Here is a 23,016-nt window from a genome sequence, read left to right on the forward strand (position 1 = left end):
TTTATTAATTTTTCTTTTCCCTCTATGCTTCATTTTGGGAAATTTCTATTGCTATTTTGACACCAATCTTTTCCATCATACTTTTATCTGAGACATGTTTATTATCTCTAAAAATTTTATTATGCATATATATATATATATATGGATAAGTATGCATATATATATGCTGTTGTTGTTCAGTTGCCCAGTTGTGCCCAGCTCTTTGCAACACCATGGACTGCAGCATGCCAGGCCTCCCTAGCCCTCATCATCTCCCGCAGTTTGCCCAAGTTCAAGTCCCTTACATTAGTGATGCCATCTAGCCATCTCATCCTCTGACACCCTCTTCTCCTTCTGCCCTCAATCTTTCCCAGCACCAGGGACTTTTTCAATGAGTTATCTGTTCATATCAGATGACCAAAATACTGGAGCTTCAGCTTCCGCATCAGACCCGCCAGTGAATATTCAAGTTGATCTCCCTTAAGATTGACTGGTTTGATCTCCTTGCTGTCCAAAGGACTTTCAGGAGTCTTCTCCAGCACCACAGTTTGAAGGCATCAATTCTTTGGTGTTCTGCCTTCTTTACGGTCCAGCTCTCACAACTGTATGTGACCACCGGGAAGACCATAGCCTTGACTATACGCACCTTTGTCCCTGCTTTTCAACACACTGTCTAGGTTTGTCATCGCTTTGCTGCCAAGAAGCAATCGTCTTCTGATTTCATGGCTGCAGTCACCGTCTGCAGTGATTTTGAAGCCCAAGAAGAGGAAATCTGTCACTACTTTCACCTTTTCCCCTTCTATTTGCCATGCAGTAATGGAGCCGGATGCCATGATCTTAGATTTTTTAATATTTAGTCTTGAGCCAGCTCTTTCACTCCCCTCCTTCAACCTCATCAAGAGACTCTTTAGTTCCTCTTAGCTTTCTGCCATTAGAGTGGTATCACCGGCATCTCTGAGGTTGTTGATATTTCCCCTGCCTATCTTGATTTCAACTTGTAACATATATACATATATATGTATATATGTATGTATGTGTATATATGTATGGGCTTCCCTGGTAGTTCAGCTGGTAAAGAATCTGCCTGCAATATGGAATAACTGGGTTTGACCCCTGGGTTGGGAAGATCCCTTGAAGGAGGGCATGGCAACCCACTCCAGTATTCTTGCTTGGAGAATCCCAGTAGACAGAGGAGCCTGGCAGGCTACAGTCCTTGGGGTTGTCAAGAGTTGTCAGACACGACTGAGTGACTAAGCACAGTATATATATGTGCGTGTGTTTGTGTGTGTGTGTGTGTGTATGTGTGTGTGTACACACACATATATATTTGAAACTGGGCTTCCCAGGTGGCTCAGTGGACATATTGAATGCATTTATAGTGACTATTTAGATGTCCTTGTCTGCTTATTCTAACATCTGCAACATTTCTGAATTTGTTTCAGTGAACTTTCCCCCTTGTTCTGTCAGGTTTTCCTTCTTTGCATATCTGGTAATCTTTGCTTGAATGCCAGACATTGTGAATTTTACCTTCCTTGGTGCTGGGCATTTTTCTATTCTTAAAAATATTCTTGAGTTTTCCTCTGGGATGCAACTAAGTAATGTGAAAACAGTTTGCATCTTTTTGATCTTCCTTTTAAGATCTGTTAGCTAGTAAATGCTACTAGCATTTACTCTGAAGCTAATTATTCCCTATTGCTGAGTAAAGGCTTTTTGAATTTATCCATACTTCATGAATTATCAGATTTTCTAGTCTGATCTAGGATAAGTCACTATTCTCAGGCCACTCTGTGGGCACTGGGAACTGTTTGCTCTAATCTGTTCAGATGTTTTATTTCCCCAGAATCAAGTAATTTCCTTCCATGAGTTCAGCATAAAAACACCTTCCTTTTTATTAATCTTATTATACTGTGGCCTGTCAATGTGCATGCAAAGAAGTAGAATAGCCAAATATTCCTTACTTGTGTAGTTATAAGCTGTGCTCCCTAACTTGTGTTTGTGTAATTATTTATATATATTTTTGTTTCTATTTGCTGAATTTTAATTTCCTTAAAAAATTTTATTTATTTGATTATGTTAAGTTGTAATTTCGGCAACCAGGATCTTTATGATGTTATGTGAGGTCTTTTGCTGCAGCAAATGGACTCTCTAGTTGTGTCACGCAGGCTTAGTAGTTGTGGCATGCAGGCTTAGTTGCTCCAAGGCATGTGGAATCTTCGCTGTCTGACCAGGGAGTGTTTCCTGCAATGCAAGGTGGATTCTTAACCACTGGATCACCAAGGAAGTCCTTAATTTCTTTTAAAATCTAACTTCACTTGATTAGATTTCAACCAAGTCTTATTAATTCACAGTAGAAGAATAGGTTTTAAGAGTTACCTAAAATAAAAGGCTTGAGGAAGAAGTAAAGAGGAAATCAGGTTTTTAGGAATATATCCTAGGAAAGAGCAATTCTGTAGGATCTGAAACAAAAGCCTAAAGAGTCCCTATTCTAAAAGTGAAGTGATGAAAAAGAATTTCTAGAAAGGCTTACTGATGGTTTGAACCTGTGCCAGAAGGATTGCATAAATGTAAAGATTGTGTTCGAGATTTTCTTCATTTTATTTATGATTATCTCAGTGTTATTCTACTGAGCTAACATTTATTTGTATTTTTGAAGCTACTGTTTACGATGGTTGACAGGAGACAAAATTAAAGGAATATGTTATATTGGTAAAAATGGAGTAAAGATAGGATAAAATCTAGGTAGATGGTCTTAATGAAAGCAATGCCATTCTTTACATTAATCTGCACAATACCTGTGAACAAGCAGTATTAAAGTAGGGACTTGTCTAAGATGCAGACCTAGGTCTTTATTGAGGCTGTTTGTTGTTTGAAGGCAAGCGTCTTAACTCTTTGGAGAAAACATATCATTTTTTATTATAGCTATCTCTGAGCAAGCCATGTTTAGGCATTAAGGATGGATGGAATGTTCTACATTTCAGTAGAGGCCAGAGCACTGTTTTAAGAAAGAACAAAATGATATTTTTCTTTCTTTTGATGTTGTTCCATTCTTCTTCATTTTTGTTTTTTAATCTCTTCTTATAATTTTTGCTACTTCATTTCTGTGCCCAATATTTTTAGTGCTTTATAGTTCTTTATCTCTTTGTCTTTTTCTTTACTTTTTTTTTTTTTAAACTGTTTTTATCACCTGTGCTAACCATTTCCTTCAAATTACATTCTGCTTGCGACCCTTGTAGACAATGCCTTCATGGGAGCTAAGAGGATTTTGGACAGGCAGAAGAAGAAGGAATAAGTTATGAACAAATCTGCTTTTTCTGAAGCAAACCGTGTGCACTGCATGGAATGGGGAGATATTTCTGTAGTGGTTGGTTAGGCCTAATCACGATGGGACCATTGACAAGAAAAGTAAACAAGAGGTGGAAGAAAAAGCCATGCCTGCTGCAGAGTACTTTCCCCTTCTTACTCATGTAGCAGGAATATGAGACCACAGTTGATAACTCAGTGACCTTACATTTTGAGTCATGGTTTCCCCCTATTTTTGGGAATTTTCCTTCCCACATACTCACAGCAAACTTCTCCCACCCTTCTCTGTGAGCTAAAATGAACACAAGGGGCAACCATATATTTATTTTCACCCAATACAGATTCTAACAGAACTTCAATTCAACAAACATTTATTGAGCACTTACTGAGCATTTACTATGTTGTAAGGAATGGTTGAGCATAAAGTAGCACAAGCTATGGTCTTTAATTTTGGGGAAACTTCATCCTTATAAGCACATAGAAAACCATACTGAAGGTGGCAAAAATATAAATAAAAATGAAGATCATAAGAGAGGAATAAAGTGGGGGGACTAAGATAGAGGGAGGCCTCATGGAGGAGCTGGAATTTCATCTCGATTCTAAATGAAATTGGTGTGGTGGTTCAGTAGTTACAAATCCACCTGCCAAGAAGGAGATTCAAGGTTCAATTCTTGGGTCAGGCAGATCTCTTGGAGAAGGAAATATCAACCCACTCCAGGATTCTTGAGCCTGACACGCTACAGTCTATGGGGTTGCAAATAATTGGACATGACTTAACAGCTAAACAACAGCAACAGAAAAGCAAATATAGAGAAAAGAAAATGCAAAAATATTCATATTTATAAAGTGAGTGGTGGGAAGGCGATGGAATTTCAGGTCCTTTCAGGATGTGAGGCATGCTGGGGTCTGTACTATGCAGGCTGAACTTTATTCTGTAGGCAGAAGACAATCATTGATGGGCTTTAAATAGGCATGATGACAAGGTGTAATTGGGACATGGATAACTATCGATAGCTGCATAAGATGGTACAAGAGAGAGTGGAGGCAGGGAGACAGTCAGGAACAGGGAGAAGGAATAAGATCCAATTCTTATAAGGTGCAAGCACACAAGATGTGGGCAGTCTGACATAGAAGCCTGGACCTACAGGCCATGACCTGGCGGGAAGTTTCTGATGTTCTCTATGCCTCGATTTCCTCCTCTGTAAATCAAGGATCAGAATAATAATTGTTTTATAGGATTGTAAAGATGAGATGAATTAATATGTGTGAAGCCCTTAGATATGTGTCTGCTTCTGCTGCTGCTAAGTCGCTTCAGTCGTGTCCGACTCTGTGCGACCCCATAGACGGCAGCTCACCAATAGTAAACAGTCAACAATGTTATAAGCTGTTAGTGAAGCAATAGTAAAAAAAGACAAGAAGGAGTGGATTTGAAAGTATTTATACTATATTATAGATGCTCAGTCGTGTCTGACTCTTTGCAACCCCATGAACTGTAGCCCACCAAGCTCTTCTGTCCATGGAATTCTCCAGGCAAGAATACTGGAATGGGTTGCCATTCCCTTCTCCAGGGGATCTTCCTAACCCAAGGATCGTACCCAGGTCTCCTGCAGTGCAGGCAGATTCTTTACCGACTGAGCCACCAGGGAAGCCAATTCTCTATTATTATGTCATATTTATGTTGGAGTTATTTTCTGCTATCTGCCTATTATATATAATTCTGTCATTTAGTAAGCAAAGCCAGAAATCAAATTGTTGCTATAGCACTTATTATATATTATTTTTTGTGACTGCTTTCTTCTAGAATGTCTCAGACTTTGAGATAATATATGAGGTCACCTTTGACATATGTTAGTTTTAAAAAGGAGCCTGAAAATGTTATAGAGCTATTTGAATTATATGGTTGGAGTCAATTGTAACTGATAATTTATCATCTATATCTGTCTATCTACCTACCTATGTACCTATCATCTATCCATCTATGAGACATAAATGTATTTACTTAATTATACTTTTTTGCATTGCTCCAAACCAAATGAGAAGTTAAAGATCCTCAGATCCTTTGCAGATATAACTATGTAACTTTACAACCCCTTCAAGGCAGAGAAAACTATATTAATTAAAGCTTAGAACAATAATCCTAACCAATCCTTACACTGCTTCTCCCCCACCCCCTGTTTTGCTCTAGTTCTACTGTTGAAATCATAATCATTGCTGCAGAAATAGAGGGAGTTCCTCTCCTAGAGATGTTAACCGGAAGCGGTGAGGGGGGCTGGAGAAGGCCAACTCCCATTGCTCTGGACACTGCGTTGGGTCCCCTCCTTGGAGATATTGGGAAAAGGCACTAGGCAAAGCAAGGCTGGCAGAAGAAGATGAAGAGGCAGCTCTCTTTGTTCAAGACCAGGAAAAGAGGGAAATAAGGGTGATAAGCAATTTGCCTTTACTGTTTCCGGTGCAGTCTGTCTCAAGTGGACTTATCTAGGGTCTAGACCGCACTGGAAATCTGAAGGTCAAGATAACAGAGATATCTGCAGCCAACATCTAACTGTAAAATGCGTATCTTGATCTACTCTGGGTTCCAATATAACCCAGCACCTAAGCAAGGAACCATACGAAGGTGTTCATGGGGTAGCAAAATAGCCAAAGCTCTTCTAAGGGAAGGACAGGAAAGTGGGGTGCTCTACTGGCTTGTGGCTTCTCAGCTCTTTCTCTGGGTGCCCTTTCCCCTTCTGTTTCAGGGGCCCCCACTCAGCACTAGACACCTGCCTGTCTCCTTTCCCACCTCTGACTGAGGGCAAGGTTAGTAAAGACCTGCCTGGGTGCCTGGGAACACTCTTGACTCAGGTGAGCCAATGGCAGAGATAAAGCAATTATGGGATCTCGGATGTGCCTCCAGTGCTACCTCTTCAACTCTGCTCAGAGGGCTTATCCAGCATCAGAAGGAGATTAACTTGCATGCAGCCTTTAGAAATAAACATAGAGGAATATTTACTGATGGGGAAAATTTGTTCATGAGATGCTAAGTGCAAAAGCATGTAATAAACATTGTGTACAGTATGATCTCTACTTGTGAACCAAACCAAATTAACCATACGCATCACACATATGCATTGAGAGGTTTAACCATGGCCAGATCTGGTGGGGAGGAAATATGGGGTTTGCTATATATAAATATGTGTGTGCATGTGAGTGTGTGTGTATTTTTTTCTGCCTATCAATGAAAGTCATTTTTAGTTTTCAAAAAAAGAAAGACAATAGCCCCAAATTCCACAGCAGCTAAGTGGTGTTGCCTCCACAGATACCCCTTTGAAGCCAGTTTATATAAATGTGAAGATATCTGGGCAATCACATAGTACTGCTTTCCCTTTTGCTTTCTGTTGTGGGCTCTTTATTCTTTGCACAGAAAGCATGAAGTAGTGATTGCCTCCTTCGCTAACAGGGATCCTCAAATGTGGGTAACTGAAGGATCCAGGGTAGGACAGGTTAAGGAAGTCCATCCCCACACTTCCATTATGAGTCAGCTTCCTGCAAAGATCACCGCTCCCCCAGTTTCCGGCCAACCTCCCTTTAGCAGGAAGAGAAAAATGGGCTGAACTCCTGACACTTGGAGAAATACCTGATTCCCCACCAAGCTGCCCATGATTTCAGTGGAAATGTGAGTGTGCGTGGGGGGTACATGCTGGAAGAATCTTTCTTAGTATGTGTCAAGTTCTATCCTAACCACTTTCAATCTATATAGTCACAAGATTAGGTCAGCTTCCAGGCTTTTCCCTTTCTTGTCTTTCTCTGACCAATGACCTATGGACTTGCTGTGATAACATTTTTCTTTGCAAAGCTGACTTTTAAACTGACAACCAAAGTAGCAGTTACACTTACACAAGAGAAAGTGAGGCAACTTCAGGCTGGTTCCTGTGTTTGTTCATCAACTGACATTAATTGGGTGCCTTCTGAAGAAGGCAAGTAGCAGGCTAGAGTAGAATCTAAACCACAGTGGCAAGGAGCTGGTTGAAGCCCCAAAATCCTAAGTGGGGTGGAATGAAGTGTGGGAAACTCTTTCTAGAATTTCACTGATTAACCATTGATAAAATAACAGAAGTCTATTTTTCCCCTCTCAGGGCCCCCTTTATTCACAATCTGAATGTGAAAAGTAAGAAATCCAACTTACCTAAACTTTACACCGTGCTAATTGTGTGCAAGCTGCTGTCATTTGAGAGTGTAGCCTCAAATCTCTCTTCTGAAGGACCTGATGCAGAGCAAGCGCCCTGCCACCTTCTCCCTCCTCTGAGGAGATTGTGAGGAGCACAACAGTGAATCCTTTCATTCTCCCTGTTTGTTTTAGGGAGGTCGATGGCATTTGTTTTTTTGGTCTCATCTTCCTCAACTCCTGCACCAGCAGGATTCCTCCCCTCCCCATTGTCTTTAGGGGGCACATTTCCATGTCAAAAACCTCTCTGGAGAGAAAGCCTCTTTATTCTCCCATCCACTGCCTTGTTTGTGCCTGACTCACCTTAACTCTATCTTTTCCAGTCCTGTCTGACATTAGCAATAAAGAGGGGCAGAATCTTATTTAGAAATCAAAACTACAGGGGGAAGATGTGGTGGAGGGGGGTGCGGCTGGGAACAGCTTTTCTCTGGGAATGATAAGAGCAGTTTAATTGCCCTTGAAAATATCAACTTGATGTAAGAAAGATCACTAACTCTTAAAGTAAACATAGAAAGAAGAATCATCCTAGAGTGAAATTGTAGATTTTCCTTAGGAAAAATGGAGACGCTAAGATTGCCAGACCCAGCTAGGTAAATCCACAGTGGGCTAAGTTAGAAGACTGTGTAAGTTATGAGTGAGTTTGGCATTATTTGTCTTACATCTACAGATTGTCTCCTGATATACACATTCCAACAGAACTAGGTGGTGGTGGTGGTGGTGGTTTAGTCACTAAGTTGTGTGATTCTTGCGACCTGGTGGATGGTAGCCCGCCAGGCTCCTCTCTGTCCATGGGATTCTCCAGGCAAGAATACTGGAGTGGGTTGCCATTTCCTTCTCCAGGACCCAGGGATCGAACCCATGTCTCCTGGATTGCAGGCAGATGATTTACTGACTGAGCTATGAGGGACCAGAACTAGTGAACAGTTCAATTGGACACAAAGAAGGGTCTCCACACTCCTACCATGTTCCAACTTTTCTAGAGTTGGGGAACCTTGGAACTTATGACTGCTCTTATACTTTTGACAGATCTTGAGAATCCAAATCCACTTATTTTCTGTCAGTTGTCAAGATTAGAAGGCATTCATGGTAAGGCTTCACTTGGGAGTTCTCTGGGGTTTTGATCATGGCTATTTGTACCCAAGACATATATTTTCCTGTGGCCACTGAAAGCCCAAGGAAGCGCCTACACTTGTCACCAGTCTACCAGGAATTCAGGCTCATTAGCACTTATTTGGTACCCATTAAACTTTGAATGGCAGCTGGACTTGTGGGTCCCCCACATTAAAAGGGGGTCTTAAAACCAGAGAAAAAGCCAAAGCCTTCTGGCTCTCATTTATTTCTTGTGCTCCAGAAGTTGTCTTTTCCCCTTCTGCACTAGACTTGAGTTATTTGGAAATACTGGGACTTCTTGAACAGATCTTCTCTTTTCTTTCCACAAATACTTCACAAAATATCCCTTTTCTTTGGAATGCTCTTTCTCCTCTTTGCCTCTGGCTAACTTCCACTTGGCTGACTCTTACATCCAATTAACTCCTGAGTCTTTGAAAACTCTGTTAGTTGTTCCTCCTATATAATGTCACAACTGGCAAGAAAAACAAAACAATCATGGAAAAGAAATAAAAGTCTCAGAAAATCTTCCAATTCCTTTCCTCTTACCTCTCTTTTTTGATGTAGTGCTTGGAAGTCCTAATGATTTCATTTGTTTTGAAAACGTTGGCCCATGTCTCTCTGAAACCAGAACAAGAATCTAGGCCTAAAAGTATTGAGTATTGCTCTTAGACTTACACGTAGCCCTATATGAGTAGGACTTTTAAGTGTTCTGTGTATAAGCCAGTTAAGGAAACATAGCTAGTGGCTCTCACTGGGAAGGTCAACTGGGATATTTATTCCCAAAGATACCTAAGCGATATGCAGGTGTATATCAAACCTTGGATTTTAGATAGTTTACAGTCTAGCTGTGGGGTAAGGTACTTGTATTACTTTTCTATTGCTGTATAACAAATCACTCCCAAGTCTAATGGCTTAAAACAATACCCATTTATCAGCTCACTGTTCTATAACTCAGCAGTCTGAGTGTGGCTCAACTGTCCCTCTGTTCATGGTCTCACATGTAAGGTGTTGGCTGAGCTGAGTTCTTTGGAGGCTTGGGGTCCTTTTCCAAGCTCACTAGGTTCCAGGCAGTTGTAAGGCAGCCTTCTTTCTGGCTGCTCAGGGCTGTTCTCAGTTCCCAGAAGCCCCTATTCTCAGGTCCTTGCCATGTGTTCCCCTCCATCTTCCAAACCAGCTTTAGGGAGTCCCGCTTGTCTCAAATCCCTCTCACATTTCAAATCTCTTTTAGCAGGAAGAGCCCCGTCCCTTTTACGGTCTCATGGATGAGATTAGATGAAGTCAACAGTGAGCTGTAATATGACCTGAGCATGGAAAGAATATCCCCCCGTATTCACAGATCTTTTCCACACTCAAGGTCATTGCCAATCACCTTAGCATTTTGCCTATCTCAGTGGATAAGGCAGAATAAGGTAAATTCCTCCTAAAGGTTATAAAGGGACTTCCCTATAGCTCAGATGGTAAAGAATCTGCCTGCAATGCAGGAGACTTGGGCTCTTTCCTTGGGTTGGGAAGATCCTCTGGAGAAGGGAATAGCAACTCACTCCAGTATTCTTGCCTGGAGAATCCCAAGGATGGAGGACCCTGGCAGGCTGCAGTCTATGGGGTTGTGAAGATTTGGACACAACTGAGCGACTAACACTACTACTGCTAAAGGATATAAAATGTTATGTGGATGTATAATAGGGAGAGAAACTTAAGTTATGTGTTTAAGATACCATTGCTGCTGCTAAGTCACTTCAGTCGTGTCTGACTCTGTGCGACCCCATAGATGGCAGCCCACCAGGCTCCCCCATCCCTGGGATTCTCCAGGCAAGAACACTGGAGTGGGTTGCCATTTCCTTTTCCAGTACCTGAAAGTGAAAAGTGAAAGTGAAGTCGCTCAGTTGTATCTGACTCTTAGTGACTCCATGGACTGCAGCCTACCAGGTTCCTCCATCCATGGGATTTTCCAGGCAAGAGTACTGTAGTGGGGTGCCATTGCCTTCTCCGTAAGATACCATTAGATGCTCAATAAGAAGGTATTAATATGTAGGAAATACATATATCCCAAGGACACAATAGTGTATTTAATTGTGTTAATCAGAATCAGCTTCATTAGTCAAATAAGAAAACACTTTTGATCCACAATTTGTGGCTTTGTTCTGAACTCCAGAAGGTCACAGCAAAGGATGGCTGGGTTAGGTAAAGGAGCTTCACTCATTTAAGCATTTTGAGCGTTTCTAAGAGGAGGAGCCTGGAGAAGACAACGGCAACCCACTCCAGTACTCTTGCCTGGAAAATCCCATGGACAGAGGAGCCTGGTAGGCTGCAGTCCATGCGGTCGCTAAGAGTCGGACACGACTGAGTGACTTCACTTTCATGCATTGGAGAAGGAAATGGCAACCCACTCCAGTGTTCTTGCCTGGAGAATCCCAGGGATGGGGGAACCTGGTGGGTTGCCGTCTATGGGGTCGCACAGAGTCGGACACGACTGAAGTGACTTAGCAGCAGCAGCAGCAAGGGGAGGAGCCAGGGGACCCGAAGTATGGGGTAGAACCCAGTCAGGAACCACAGCAGGTAGCTGGGATAAAAGACAAGAACATAGATGCAGGCACAAGCTGCCCAGTGTTTTTCTTATTCACTGAAGTGCTTGAAAAAGTCCACTTACTCACTTGGGTTACTACATTTCCATCAATATCTTACTTCCTTTGAAAGAGTTAATGACTTTCCCTAAGTAATGTTCTAATAACCTTGTAGCTAATGAGACAGACTGACCCAGACTGAATTTTGACACCCAGTTGTGTGGCATTATTGTTCTGTGTCTAATAGGAGGTTGAATTGTGGTCATTGAAAGAGCTTCTCTGGAATCACCCGATAAAAACAGCAACAGAGGCGCTTCCTGGTTATGTAACTCCCACTGAAGCAATGTCAGAGCTTTATGGACAGATCTGTTTTGAGCTGTTCCCATTCCTGTTTCACAAATGGAAATAAGCTGAGGTATTCAGAAGGAAATTGACTTGCCTACAGTCTTAGTAAATCACCTGAAGCATAGGAAAGTTAATACAATGTCCCCAAATAGTTTTTATGTTTTTTAATGGGAGATAATGAAGCTATGTTGATACTCTAAATTGATGTCTGCATTTCCAAGTTGGATATTCATTTAATACCTTTCATTAAAACTTTTGTCATTACTTTCAGAATCCTTTAGCACTGATGTCTTTGCATGCACACCCTGTGCAGAAACTCTGGATAGTTTATGAAGCAATTTAGCGGTTGAAGATCTAGATAAAGCCTGATTAACTCAGGATGGATGCTTGGAGATTTTCAGGTTTAACCATTTTTATTTAATCGCTAAATGCAGAGCAAAATTATTTAAAGTGACCTATCAGATTATTTCAGTGTTCTGTAAGAAGTATCAAGAGTTTCCTGTGAAGTTCTTTGGAAAGAATATTCAAGACATTGCTACTTCTTATAGAAAGTCTGATCCTAAGTACTAGAGAGTAGGTTTAGACACCCTTGACCACAACTTACCAGACTCTTAGCTGTTAAAGGAGAAGTAAGAGAAGCGTGTAAGTAGAAAACGATGACTACATAACTGCAGGAAATGCGAAGTGTAGTCCAAGTACAATTTCAGTTCGCTATGGTTGCAGTTTGAATATAGAGTAAACAAAGTTACATCTTGTTTCGTAAGAGTAAAGAATGAATATAGGGAAAGACTTGGAAGTGTTTGGCCTGTGTTTGGTGATAGAGATTTTTAACTTTTTTCTCATTCTAATCCTAGTGGCTAACTCTCACCACCATTGGAATGAGAAATCTAATATCCTTTCTGTAGATAGCTGGATGTTTGGGTCAAGTGAATTCTATCGCATAAACGCAACAGGAACATAGTGTGGCAACAGCGTCCTAAAAGCTGACTGTAAATGACATGGACATTGGATGTGTGTGAGGTAAGCTCCTAAACTATGAGTTTGCATGTTTTTTTATAACAAACTGTTATTAAACTAGAAGATTTGGGGTATTTTCCTACATTAAGTAGGAAAGCAGAGAGCATTTTAAAATGGTGAGTTTTAATTTAGGAAACAAAAGCAAAGTATCTAGAGGGACAGAGTGCACCAAAGGAAACCCACAAACCACAAGCTAAGACATTGTTACTGTGTGGACTGACCACGACAAAATGCTCAACCCCCTGCTTCCCCTCACAAGGGCTGATTTCAGCTGAATACTCACTATTATGGACACAAAAAACTCAGGGCACAAAAAATGTATCTAGTCTGTCTTCCTGGTTTCTGTTTTTCTTCCTTGTCTACTGCAATTCTATTTGAGAATGAGAATTCAGTGTGGCCCCAGTTATTGGAAATCAGAGGCTAGAATTGGAAAAAAGATCGCCTACTAAAGATTATGTGCCAAAGGATGGCACCCAAACCTGGTGGCTTTTGCTATCTTTTTGGAGCTGTCACCAGGAGCCAAAGTTAATGAAAGATGTAAATCTGACCAAGCAAATCTCTCCTTGCTCAGAAAATTGAATGCACATATGAAAGCATTGATGGTCAATATCACCACATTAGTAGAAGCACTGAGACTGTGCTGGCAACATGCCAGGCTTTTAAGGCTATTGGCTGGGGAGGGAGGAGTTAAGCAGCAGGAAAACAGCCAATCCATATGTAGTTCCCTTCTATCATCTTAATCATCTACCTCATATATAATGGCTAGGTGAATAAAGTGAGAAAATCATTGTCTCAGTGGCTATGTTATAGGGAGGCTATCCTGGGACCAATGAGTGTCTAAAATTTAGCCCCTCTTCCTCAATGTTCTAAAGAGTTGTCTACAGACAACTGTTGTCTATAGAAATCTTTGGTGCAGTCTCATGGGTGAGAGATATTTTGTATAAAAGATAGATGGATGACTTGTACTGATGGTACCCTTTGTGGGGAATGCTCTTCTCCCAGGTTGACATGTGGCTATTTCCTTCTTATTACATAGGCCTGAGTTTATAGAGCATTGCCTCACAGAGGACTTCTCTGAGCACTCTACCCAGTCACTCTGTAAGGCATGTTTTATTTTTATTATTACCTGCTCTCTTCTCTTCTATTTTGTGCCTTGTTTGTGGTCTGTCTCCCTGTCTCTCTCCTGAAGCTCTACAGAAGTGGTGACTATGTGGACCAGGTTCATTACTATTTCCCTGTGTCTAGAACATGTCATGACGATGGTAGGTTCTCAATAAATGCTGACAGAATGAGAGAATGAGTAGATAAATGAGTGATCCATTGTAGGTATATTCTGCCAGTGTTGAATAATTGGTTTGCCAGGGAAAGTTATCTGGGCTGAATAGTCTGCCATTCATACTCATATGCGCCAGAGTTTCCAGACTGGAGGCCTTAGGCTGGAGCTTGGGGACAGAGACCCGGAGGCACTGAGCAAGAACTGTTCTGATGAAGGACAGACTCTGGCAATGAGAGAACTGGGGAAATGAGTGAGTAGGATTGCAGCCCAGAAAATGTCAGCCCTAGATGCTGGGGCTGGGAGTAACCACCCTACCAGCTACCACTTCCCTGTTTCTATAGCACCTGTGGGCTTCCCAGGAGGCGCTAGCAGTAAGGAACCTGCCTGTCAGTGCAGGAGACATAAGAGACATGGGTTCGATCCCTCGGTCAGGAGGATCCGCGGAGGGGGACACGACAGCCCACTCCAGTATACTTGCCTAGAGAATCCTATGGACAGAGTAGCCTGGTGGGCTACAGTCCACAGGGTCTCAGAGAGCCAGATAAAACTGAAACAACCCAGCACACACATATAGCACCTGGCTCAGTAGTCAACATGAAGGAGGCCCTCAAAGGTAGTTGAATCATAATTACTGGGGATGGGGAGTAAAATCTAGGAACTTTTTTGTTTAGATTGTGTGTGATTTGGAAACTTGATTTTCCTGAAGACTGTTCACAGATTCTCTAAAAGGAACTTAAAATCTACATATTTACTCTGCCTAAGTGAGAATTAGATATTAAGTGACCTTTCTGTGGGCTGCTTGTGGTTTGTTAGCACCTACAATATAATACTCATTATACTTGTCATTACCTTTGTATCAGATTAGCTGTGCTGTAAAGTTTTATTTGATTGTAATAGCAAACTCTAAGTATGCTTAAGCTACATTTATAGAATATGAGGCTTCCTCCACAGGTGACAACAGAAACTGTTCTCAGTGCTTTATCATTATGCCTGGTGAGCTCAGACTTCAGAGAATGTAGCATATTTCCCACCTTTGTTCATTCACCAGTTTATAAAGACAAAAAGGAAGACAAGAGAGCAAGCATATTGCTCAGAACTAAAGGTTGGGCAAGGGTAGCCAGAATGAAAACAGTCAGGACAGAATACCATGCAGGACCCATTATTGGGACGTGCAAAATTCGAAACCTTCAGAGAAACCCGGGAAACAATGGAGGTAGAGGAGGAGAAGGAAGAAGGGGACAATGAGTGAGAGGACCAGGAGGAGGGGCAGGTATCTCTGATCATTCTTACCTTCTTCATACAAAGGTAATTATGTTAAAATCCTACTGAAGAAGGACAGATTTCCTTTCCATTCTATTTGTGCCCTAAATTTGCAATAACAAGTTTTGAGCAATTAAATGATCAGAACACTTCCTCCCTGCCCACTCCCCACCATAGAGTCAAAGGAAGAATAAAAATTAGACATAAAATTACCATTTTACTTGGATAGCATTAGTCTTTTTGGTTCCCAAATACTTGTTTCTGAACATACTTTGCTGCTGCTGCTGCTAAGTCGCTTCGGTCGTGTCCGACTCTGTGCAATCCCATAGACGGCAGCCCACCAGGCTCCTCCATCCCTGGGATTCTCCAGGCAAGAACGCTGGAGTGGGTTGCCATTTCCTTCTCCAGAACATTGAGTTTCACTAAATATTTTTCTTCTAGTTAATATTAGATCTTTCTGCATCTAACACTTAACCAGCTTTGTACACTAAAAATGTTTTCAATAGCTTTCAAATCTTTTTTGGACAAGTTCACCAGAAGGACATCTCAGGGGAAGGAATCATGTGTAAGTGATTTATTCCAGGAGAAGTGGGTAAAGGAGAAAGGGAAGTAAGACAGAGAAGACTACAATTTCAACCTGATCCCATGGTGAATTTTGAAGTGTAACTTTTGCCTTGGAATCTGTCCAAGCAGAATCAAAGGCACCAGACTTTTGTATGTTCTATTCTATAATCATTGGCTAAGGACTGAGGAATTCGTGGGGTTCGTGGAGGTGAGGGTAGTGTGTGGAGAGAGAGCTTCTAGTCACTTTGAGCTGTTCATGCCTGTGGGCAGGGCCCTCCAGTGGCCAAGCAGTATCTCCAGGAAAGAAGCACAGTGCTGGGGGATGTGGACATTTCAGCGCAAGTCCAGTGGGAGGAGGGGCAAAGAAAATGTTGGCAAGGATGCCAAGGGCTCTGGGGGACTGAGGGAGTGTCTACAGCCTCTACCTGGTGTTCTCTCTGCCCCACACTGTCCGTCTTTAATTCATGGCCCTTCTGAATTACACAATATGTTCCTAACCTACATTCTCTGACGCACGCAGGCCTCCTCCAGTAAAATCTTGTTGTGATCAATGACCTCTCTAAATTCTAAATGTGGTAATGGTAGTCCAGTTCTTACAGCCCTCTAGTTATTGCATGAAGTCCAAGCTCCTCAACATGACTTGCTCTTGATCTGACCCCTGACCCCAAACTCCTAGGGCTGCACCCAACAGCCTGGTGGAATGACTGACTGCTCTCTAACCTCTGCGATTTTATAAAGCTATACCCACTGCCTGGAAAGACATTCACCCACCTCCTCGCCTGCTTCCTGTTACTTGTCTTTGAAGATCCCCTCCAATCTCCCTGGCTTCCCACCACACCCTGTTTGTAATATTTATAGTATTTGTCACGTTCTCTTTTCCCACCAGACTGTGAGCCCCTTTAAGAAAACACTGTGCTCTGTTCATCTCTGCCTTTCATCATGCTCGCATTCTGTTAGAAGATAAGATGAAGTGGAGGAGGAGTGAGACTGTCTTTGCAGACATCTGCAGGATGAACATGGTCTGTGGGTTTCCAGGGCTCTATTCTTTATGTGTTAGGTCATGGGCTCTCAGCAAAGGGTGGGTCACCTCCATGTGCCAGATAACGAACGTGACATACATGATCCGTGGAGTCCTCTTGGAGTAGGACTGATACACATTATGATCCAAGCCACTGATGATCACGTTGTGGTATCTTGACATCAAAGGGATCTGTTCTATTTTCAGAGGGTTTCTGGCTTCCTGACCTTGTTCTACCTTTCAGGAAAAAAACCAAAAACAAAAAACATTATAGCTCCCATGTTCAATTTGGCTCACATCTGCACTGAAAGTGTCAGAAATAGTTAATCCAATTCAACATATTTATTGAAGACCTTAGACTTCAGGCAAAGACCTGGCATGGCATTGAGCTAGGTTTTAGGTATGCAAAGATGAATGAAACATAAAACCTGATTGTTATGGATCAAATTGTGTCCCCTCCAAAATTCATAGGTGGAAGTGCTAACCCTCAGTTACCTTCGAATGTAACTTAATGTGGAAGTAAGCTCACTGCAGATATAATTAATTGAGGTGAAGTCATGCTGGATGGGTTTCCCAGGTGGCTCAGTAGTAAAGAATCTACCTGCCAATGAGGAGACGCAGGTGCGATCCCTGGGTTGGCAATATTCCCTCGGGAAGGAAATGACAACCCACTTCAGTATTCTTGCCTGAAAAATCTCACAGTCAAAGGAGCCTGGCAGGCTACAGTCCTTGATGCTGCAAAAGAGTTGGACACCACTAAGCGACAGAGCATGCGTGCTGGAGGAGGGTGAGCCCCTAATCCAATTTTGCTGGTACCTTTATGAAAAGAATGCCACGTGGCAAGACAAATGTGCACACGGGGAGAGGGCCATGTGAAGATGAAGGCAGCGATGGGGTGAAACTGCTACAAGCCCAGGAGCACCAAAGATTGCCAGCCAGCTGCCAGAAGCTAGGAGAGAGCCATGGCTCAGATTTTCTCTCACAGCCTTCAGAAGGTATCAACCCTGACATCTTGATCTCAGACTTGCAGCTTCAAGAACTGTGAGACAATAAGTTTCTGTGGTTTAAGCCACTCAGTTTGGAGTAATTTGTTATGACAGTCCTAGCAAACTAATACACTAATCCCAATCAACAAGAGACATATAAAAACAGCATGTGATAACGTGAGGAGGCTAGCTGTGAAGATATGTGTGATACAGATGCAGTCCAGAGAAGGGAGGGTCGGCTGGGAGCTCTGGGGAGGCGTGTGCAGGTGGGGTGCTGGTCTATGGAAGGTTGCCTCGAGGAGGAGTTGCTTAAACTGGGTTTCGAAAGCTGGCAATGGTGAGGACGGATGTCTGTCTGTGTCAGTTTTGGCAGTCGTAGATAACGTCAACTACTGTGCAATAATACCCCCATTTCCTCTTAATGATTTTTGGCGGGAGCTGCGCAGAGAGGCTGGAGCAGACGTGGAAACAGGCAGGTGGCTTTAGGGCCCCACGGTAGCAGGAATAAACAGCCTGTGATCTTGCACCAATGGGGGGTCACCCCCTCACCCCCTTCCCATCCCCCATCTCTTTGTAGCATACCCTTTGTTCTCTCCTTTTTTTCCCCCCCTCTGAGTAAATCTGTTTACTACCCAGAAGAGAACAGGGAAGGAATAGACCAGTTGCCTGGGGCAGATGGTGCAATGTGAATAGCTGACATGCAGAAAGCAGAACTCCTCAGCTCCTATCTTCTGTTTGCTTTCTCCAGCAAAGGCTCTTCCAACTAAAGAGCATCCAATAAACATGATGAAGAGGAAGCTGAGGCACAGGTCAGTGGAACAGATAGTTAGGGAACCCCTGGCTGATTTAAGTGATTTCATGTCTTCAGATCCAAGGGAATAACACTCAAAAACAAGAACTCATAGAAATAACCAATGAACCATTGAGGAGAAACTTTTTTTTTCAGTTTTTGTTTGTTTGTTTTTTAGACATTCTGGTTAATATAAAATGTGCCTGAGGTCTGCAGGAGGGAGAATGTTTTCTCACATTCAAAAAATACAAAGAAAAAACTCACAGAAGATACAAGTTCGTATTGAATCCCAGCAAACATTTTTTGTTCTTTTATTTGACCTATCCACCTATAAAGTTGCAAAATGAAAAAGAAGAAGGCAGGGGCAGAAAGAAAACAAAGGAAGGAAAGAGTCTGAGAGACAGAGAAAGAGGGAGAGAAAATAGAGCAAGAAAGACTGGGAAGGGAGAATAAGGAGTTTATTAGATTTATGAAAATTACCTTCAGTTTACAGAGTACCTACAACTCAATTTTCCTGTAGTTGTGACCTCAATAATCCTGCAAAATTTCAGGATAGGCTATTAAATAAACATGATATATGTCCTGACAAAATGAAGGAGATTACTAATAAGAACCAGAGAAGGTCAATTAAGAAAAAAATCATGCTGAATTTGGAGCTTCCTTCCTTCCCAGTTTCCTTGGACTTGTCTTTTCTCATTTCCCCAGAGTGGAATCTACTCTCATTTTACCCACAAATGCAGCACGACTCACATCAAACAGAATGCAACAGTCTCCACTTGCTACCTGCTGCTCCCTGGAAGTGAATCTTACCAGGAGAATTGGCAGTGTTGGTCATGATGCTTCCTGTGAGTCCCTGAACTGTTTTCAACTCTCCAAGTTCTTCATCCTATGCCTCCTGCCCTTGGTTTCTCTCCTCACAGTGACCATAAATCCTGAGCTTCTGAGTGAGCCACTTCCCTTTGTTCCCATTCTGAGAATCTTCTTACTACATTTGCCCATACCAGAATTGGCTTGCTTTTGTGGGCCGTTTCTCTTAAAAGTCTGTATCCTTGATTGACGGCTGGGACCAGGAAGCCTCTGAGCAGTCTGCCTCAGATGCAGACTGTCTTTAGGGATTGCACTTGTGGAGTCTCATGTTTTCTCTCCAATTGATATCATTCCTGCCTCTTGAACTATGTCATTATTATTCCTTTATTCTATACTAATTGGACACCAACTCTTTGAAACACATTATTGCCCTAAGGTTAAAAGTATGATTGAGATATTCATCTCTGAAAACTATCAATCAGGTCATATCTCCGTTTGCTTTAAACCTTCTAAGGCTTTTTCTTTTCTAATTTAAAGTTACACTTCGAATAAAATCTCAACTGTTTACCACAGTGTACAAAGATCAACATAATCTGGCCACTGCCTGCCTCTGTTCTTAAACACACTAAATTTATTCCTGCCTGAGGGCTTTCGTATTCAGTACTTGCTTGCTTTCTTCCATCTGATCCTTCAGATCTGGATCTTTTCATGCAAGTTTCGTTTTAAATTTTACTTCTTGGGAGAAGTCTTCCTGACCAACACAGTTTAACCAACCCTCTTTTTCCCTGCCAGGCAGTCTCTGTCAACATTCTGCTTTTTTGCTTTCCTGGCACTAAATACTCTCTAGAATTACCTTGTTTATTTGTTTGGTTTCCTTGTTTATTTCTCTTTCCTTGACCCCCAGAAAGCAGATGTCATGAGAGCAGAGACCCTATCCCCAATACCTGGACAGGTTCTGATATATGGTAGGTGCTTAATAAATGTTTGAATGAATAAATAAATCCTTGCTCCATAGTTACTGGCTATGTGGCCATGGACTAATTGTGTACATGGACTTTAGTCCCTTTTCTTGATAACGTCGTGAGCAATTTCCATCTCATCAGGGTCTTGTGGGAATTGAGTGAGATAGGTAAGGTGGGATAGGTAAGGTGTCTCCAGCAGAGTGGGGAAGAGAAAAGGCACGCAATAACCCCCAGATGAGGTTATTTTGTTATTCTAGTCTCTGAGAAAGTCCATGGGAGCACAGAGATGATCCTAATATAGTCCTTTCCCCCCAAAGCGCTCGGTCACATTGATTGAATGAGGATTAGAGATGCTATCTGTCTTGGCTACCATGCCTCTTCTGTTCTGCTGAACCTCTTTTGAGAGCCAGACCTTCCCTAGAGCCTGTCACACCACTAGTTGGGATGGGTTCTTGGGCCTGATTAGCCATGTTGCTTTGTCTTATTGTGAATAACTGCCAAGGTGCACTGACAATCCCGAGATTACAAAACTAATGTAATTCCCTTTTATGGATAGAGATATTAGACAAATATTTCTAAGTATTTCATAGAGACATAGTATCTCTGGATTTCCACAGAGAATGGGACAAACTTTTATGATATATTTTGGTGAATGCTAGAGATAAATATGGGGTTATGCCTCTTTGACTTTAATGGCTATTTGATGAGATAAACCTAAACCATTCCCTACCTCCTAATATTTTCTAAGATCCAAAGCCATCCTTTCTTTTTTTTTGCCATGCTGTGAGGCATGTGGGATCTTAGTTCCCCAACCGGGGATGGAATCCACACCCCCTGCGTTGTATGCATAGAGTCTTAACCACTGGACTCCCAGGGAAGTCCCACAAAACCATTCTTTTTTTAAACTTTTTAAATTTATTTTTTAATTGAAGGGTAATTGCTTTACAGAATTTTGTTGTTTTCTGTCAAACCTCAACATGGATCAGCCAAAACCATTCTCAAGATTACAAATTACAGTGAAGGTTCATAGGCAGAGACTGAAGGCCCAAATTATCAGGTCTGTGTAATCAGGCTTGATTATACATGGATATCCACCTTCTTCATTTCCCTCATCAGTCAGTCTCTGCACATTACCCTGGAGTGTGATAGGCGCTGAGTTCTAGTACCTCTCTTCTAATTAACTGAACCTAGTGAGAAAGCTACAAAACAATGTCTGGATCATGATACCATTTTTAATGAAAAGTGCATATTCGTGCATAGAAGAAAAATAGTAGGCAGATGTATATCTGTTAATAGTGGAAGTGAAATTTTAGGCCTCATTTTTTTTTCTTTTCTGTTTTTCACACTGTGCTGCCTTGATTACACATGACTCTGGATAGTAGATTACAAAGTTATGCAAACCAGTTATGCACAGGATGAAGAAGGGATGGTCAGTGAGTTTCTCATGTCAGGAAAGACTCAGGAGCTGAATTGATTGTGAGTCATAGCATAGCAACACCTGGGACACGACCCACAGTGTCTAGAGGAGGTGGGATGCAGGCCTCTGTGGACCCTCATGCAAAGGCCTCAGTTCCATATTTTAAGCAACTTATTTTGAAGTTACTGCTGAAGTAAACTCTGGCTGACTTTTAAGAATACATCTCTGATAAATATAGCCAAGAAAAAATGCCTATCTTTTTGTTTTTATTTTTTCTAATCTACTTGTTTTCCCTCCAAATACATACAGTATTTGTCTTTCTCTTATTTCACTTAGCATAATGCCCTGCAAGTAAAAAATGACTTTCGTTAGACTATAAGGTACCTACTTACTCACAGATGGCCTTTCTGTGATGGAGATGCTAGAGAGAGGAGTCTTACAAGGGTGGGGAGTTGGACAAGAGGATGTCTAGTGTCTAGAAGCTCTAATTATCAAACTTGTCACTTTCACTTGATCATTATTCACAATGTCTCCATGATGTGTGTATCATTTTTTATCCATGAAGAAACTAATGCTCAGAGAAGGTAAATAATTTGCCCAGATAATCCAGATCTTATTAAGTTTCTGAGCTGGTTGTTGAATTTTTATCTATTTGGCTCTCAAGTTCAAAATTTTCTATTATGTCATGCTGTTTTCCAATTCTGTGATTCTTTGCTCATGTCCATATTTTCTTTCTTCTTTCTTCTGTGTATTTCTTTGCTTCTTTCCTTCCCATGACTTAAGCAAAAATGGCAACTGGTAATACAGCTGGCTTTAATTCCTAATATTGACACTCAAAAGCAAGGAAATAGATGGCTGACTCCTGGATGATAGTATCATGACTTACTATTATTTTTGGACACAGTTGAAGAGGTTATAATTTAAAAACTTCCAATGATGAATGTCTAGAGAAATCTTAAAGTTAAATGTTTAAAGATCATTCTTTTTAATACTGAAATATTTAGTATGATGCTTTCTGTAAGACACTAATGGAAGACAATTGAACCATAAATTAAAAGTAACAGCAGGTGATTTGGTGATGTTCTAGTTTTAGGTTCTCCAAATTTCATTTATTGGCACTGTACACCTTCTCCCTTTTGTATGGAATCTACAACTCTTCTGCATAGATTAATCGCAAGAAGTTTCCATGTATATAATTCACCAGGCAGTGGCTGTTAATTAGGATGCTTTGATCTGCTGGTATGGTGTAAGTTAAACACAGTTCACTGGGATATGCACAGGCAGAGTCTATCCCACATGGGCTCCAATCCAACTGTCAAAATCCTCTAGTTGGGTCCCCTCCCCCTCTGCACTCCACCCCCCACTCCCCCATTTGAATTATGTAGCTGCAGCAGCAAGCTTGAGAAAAGCTGCTGTATGGGAA

This window comes from Budorcas taxicolor, chromosome 9 (genome assembly GCF_023091745.1).
Source record: "Budorcas taxicolor isolate Tak-1 chromosome 9, Takin1.1, whole genome shotgun sequence".
In the NCBI taxonomy this organism is placed as follows: Eukaryota; Metazoa; Chordata; class Mammalia; order Artiodactyla; family Bovidae; genus Budorcas; species Budorcas taxicolor.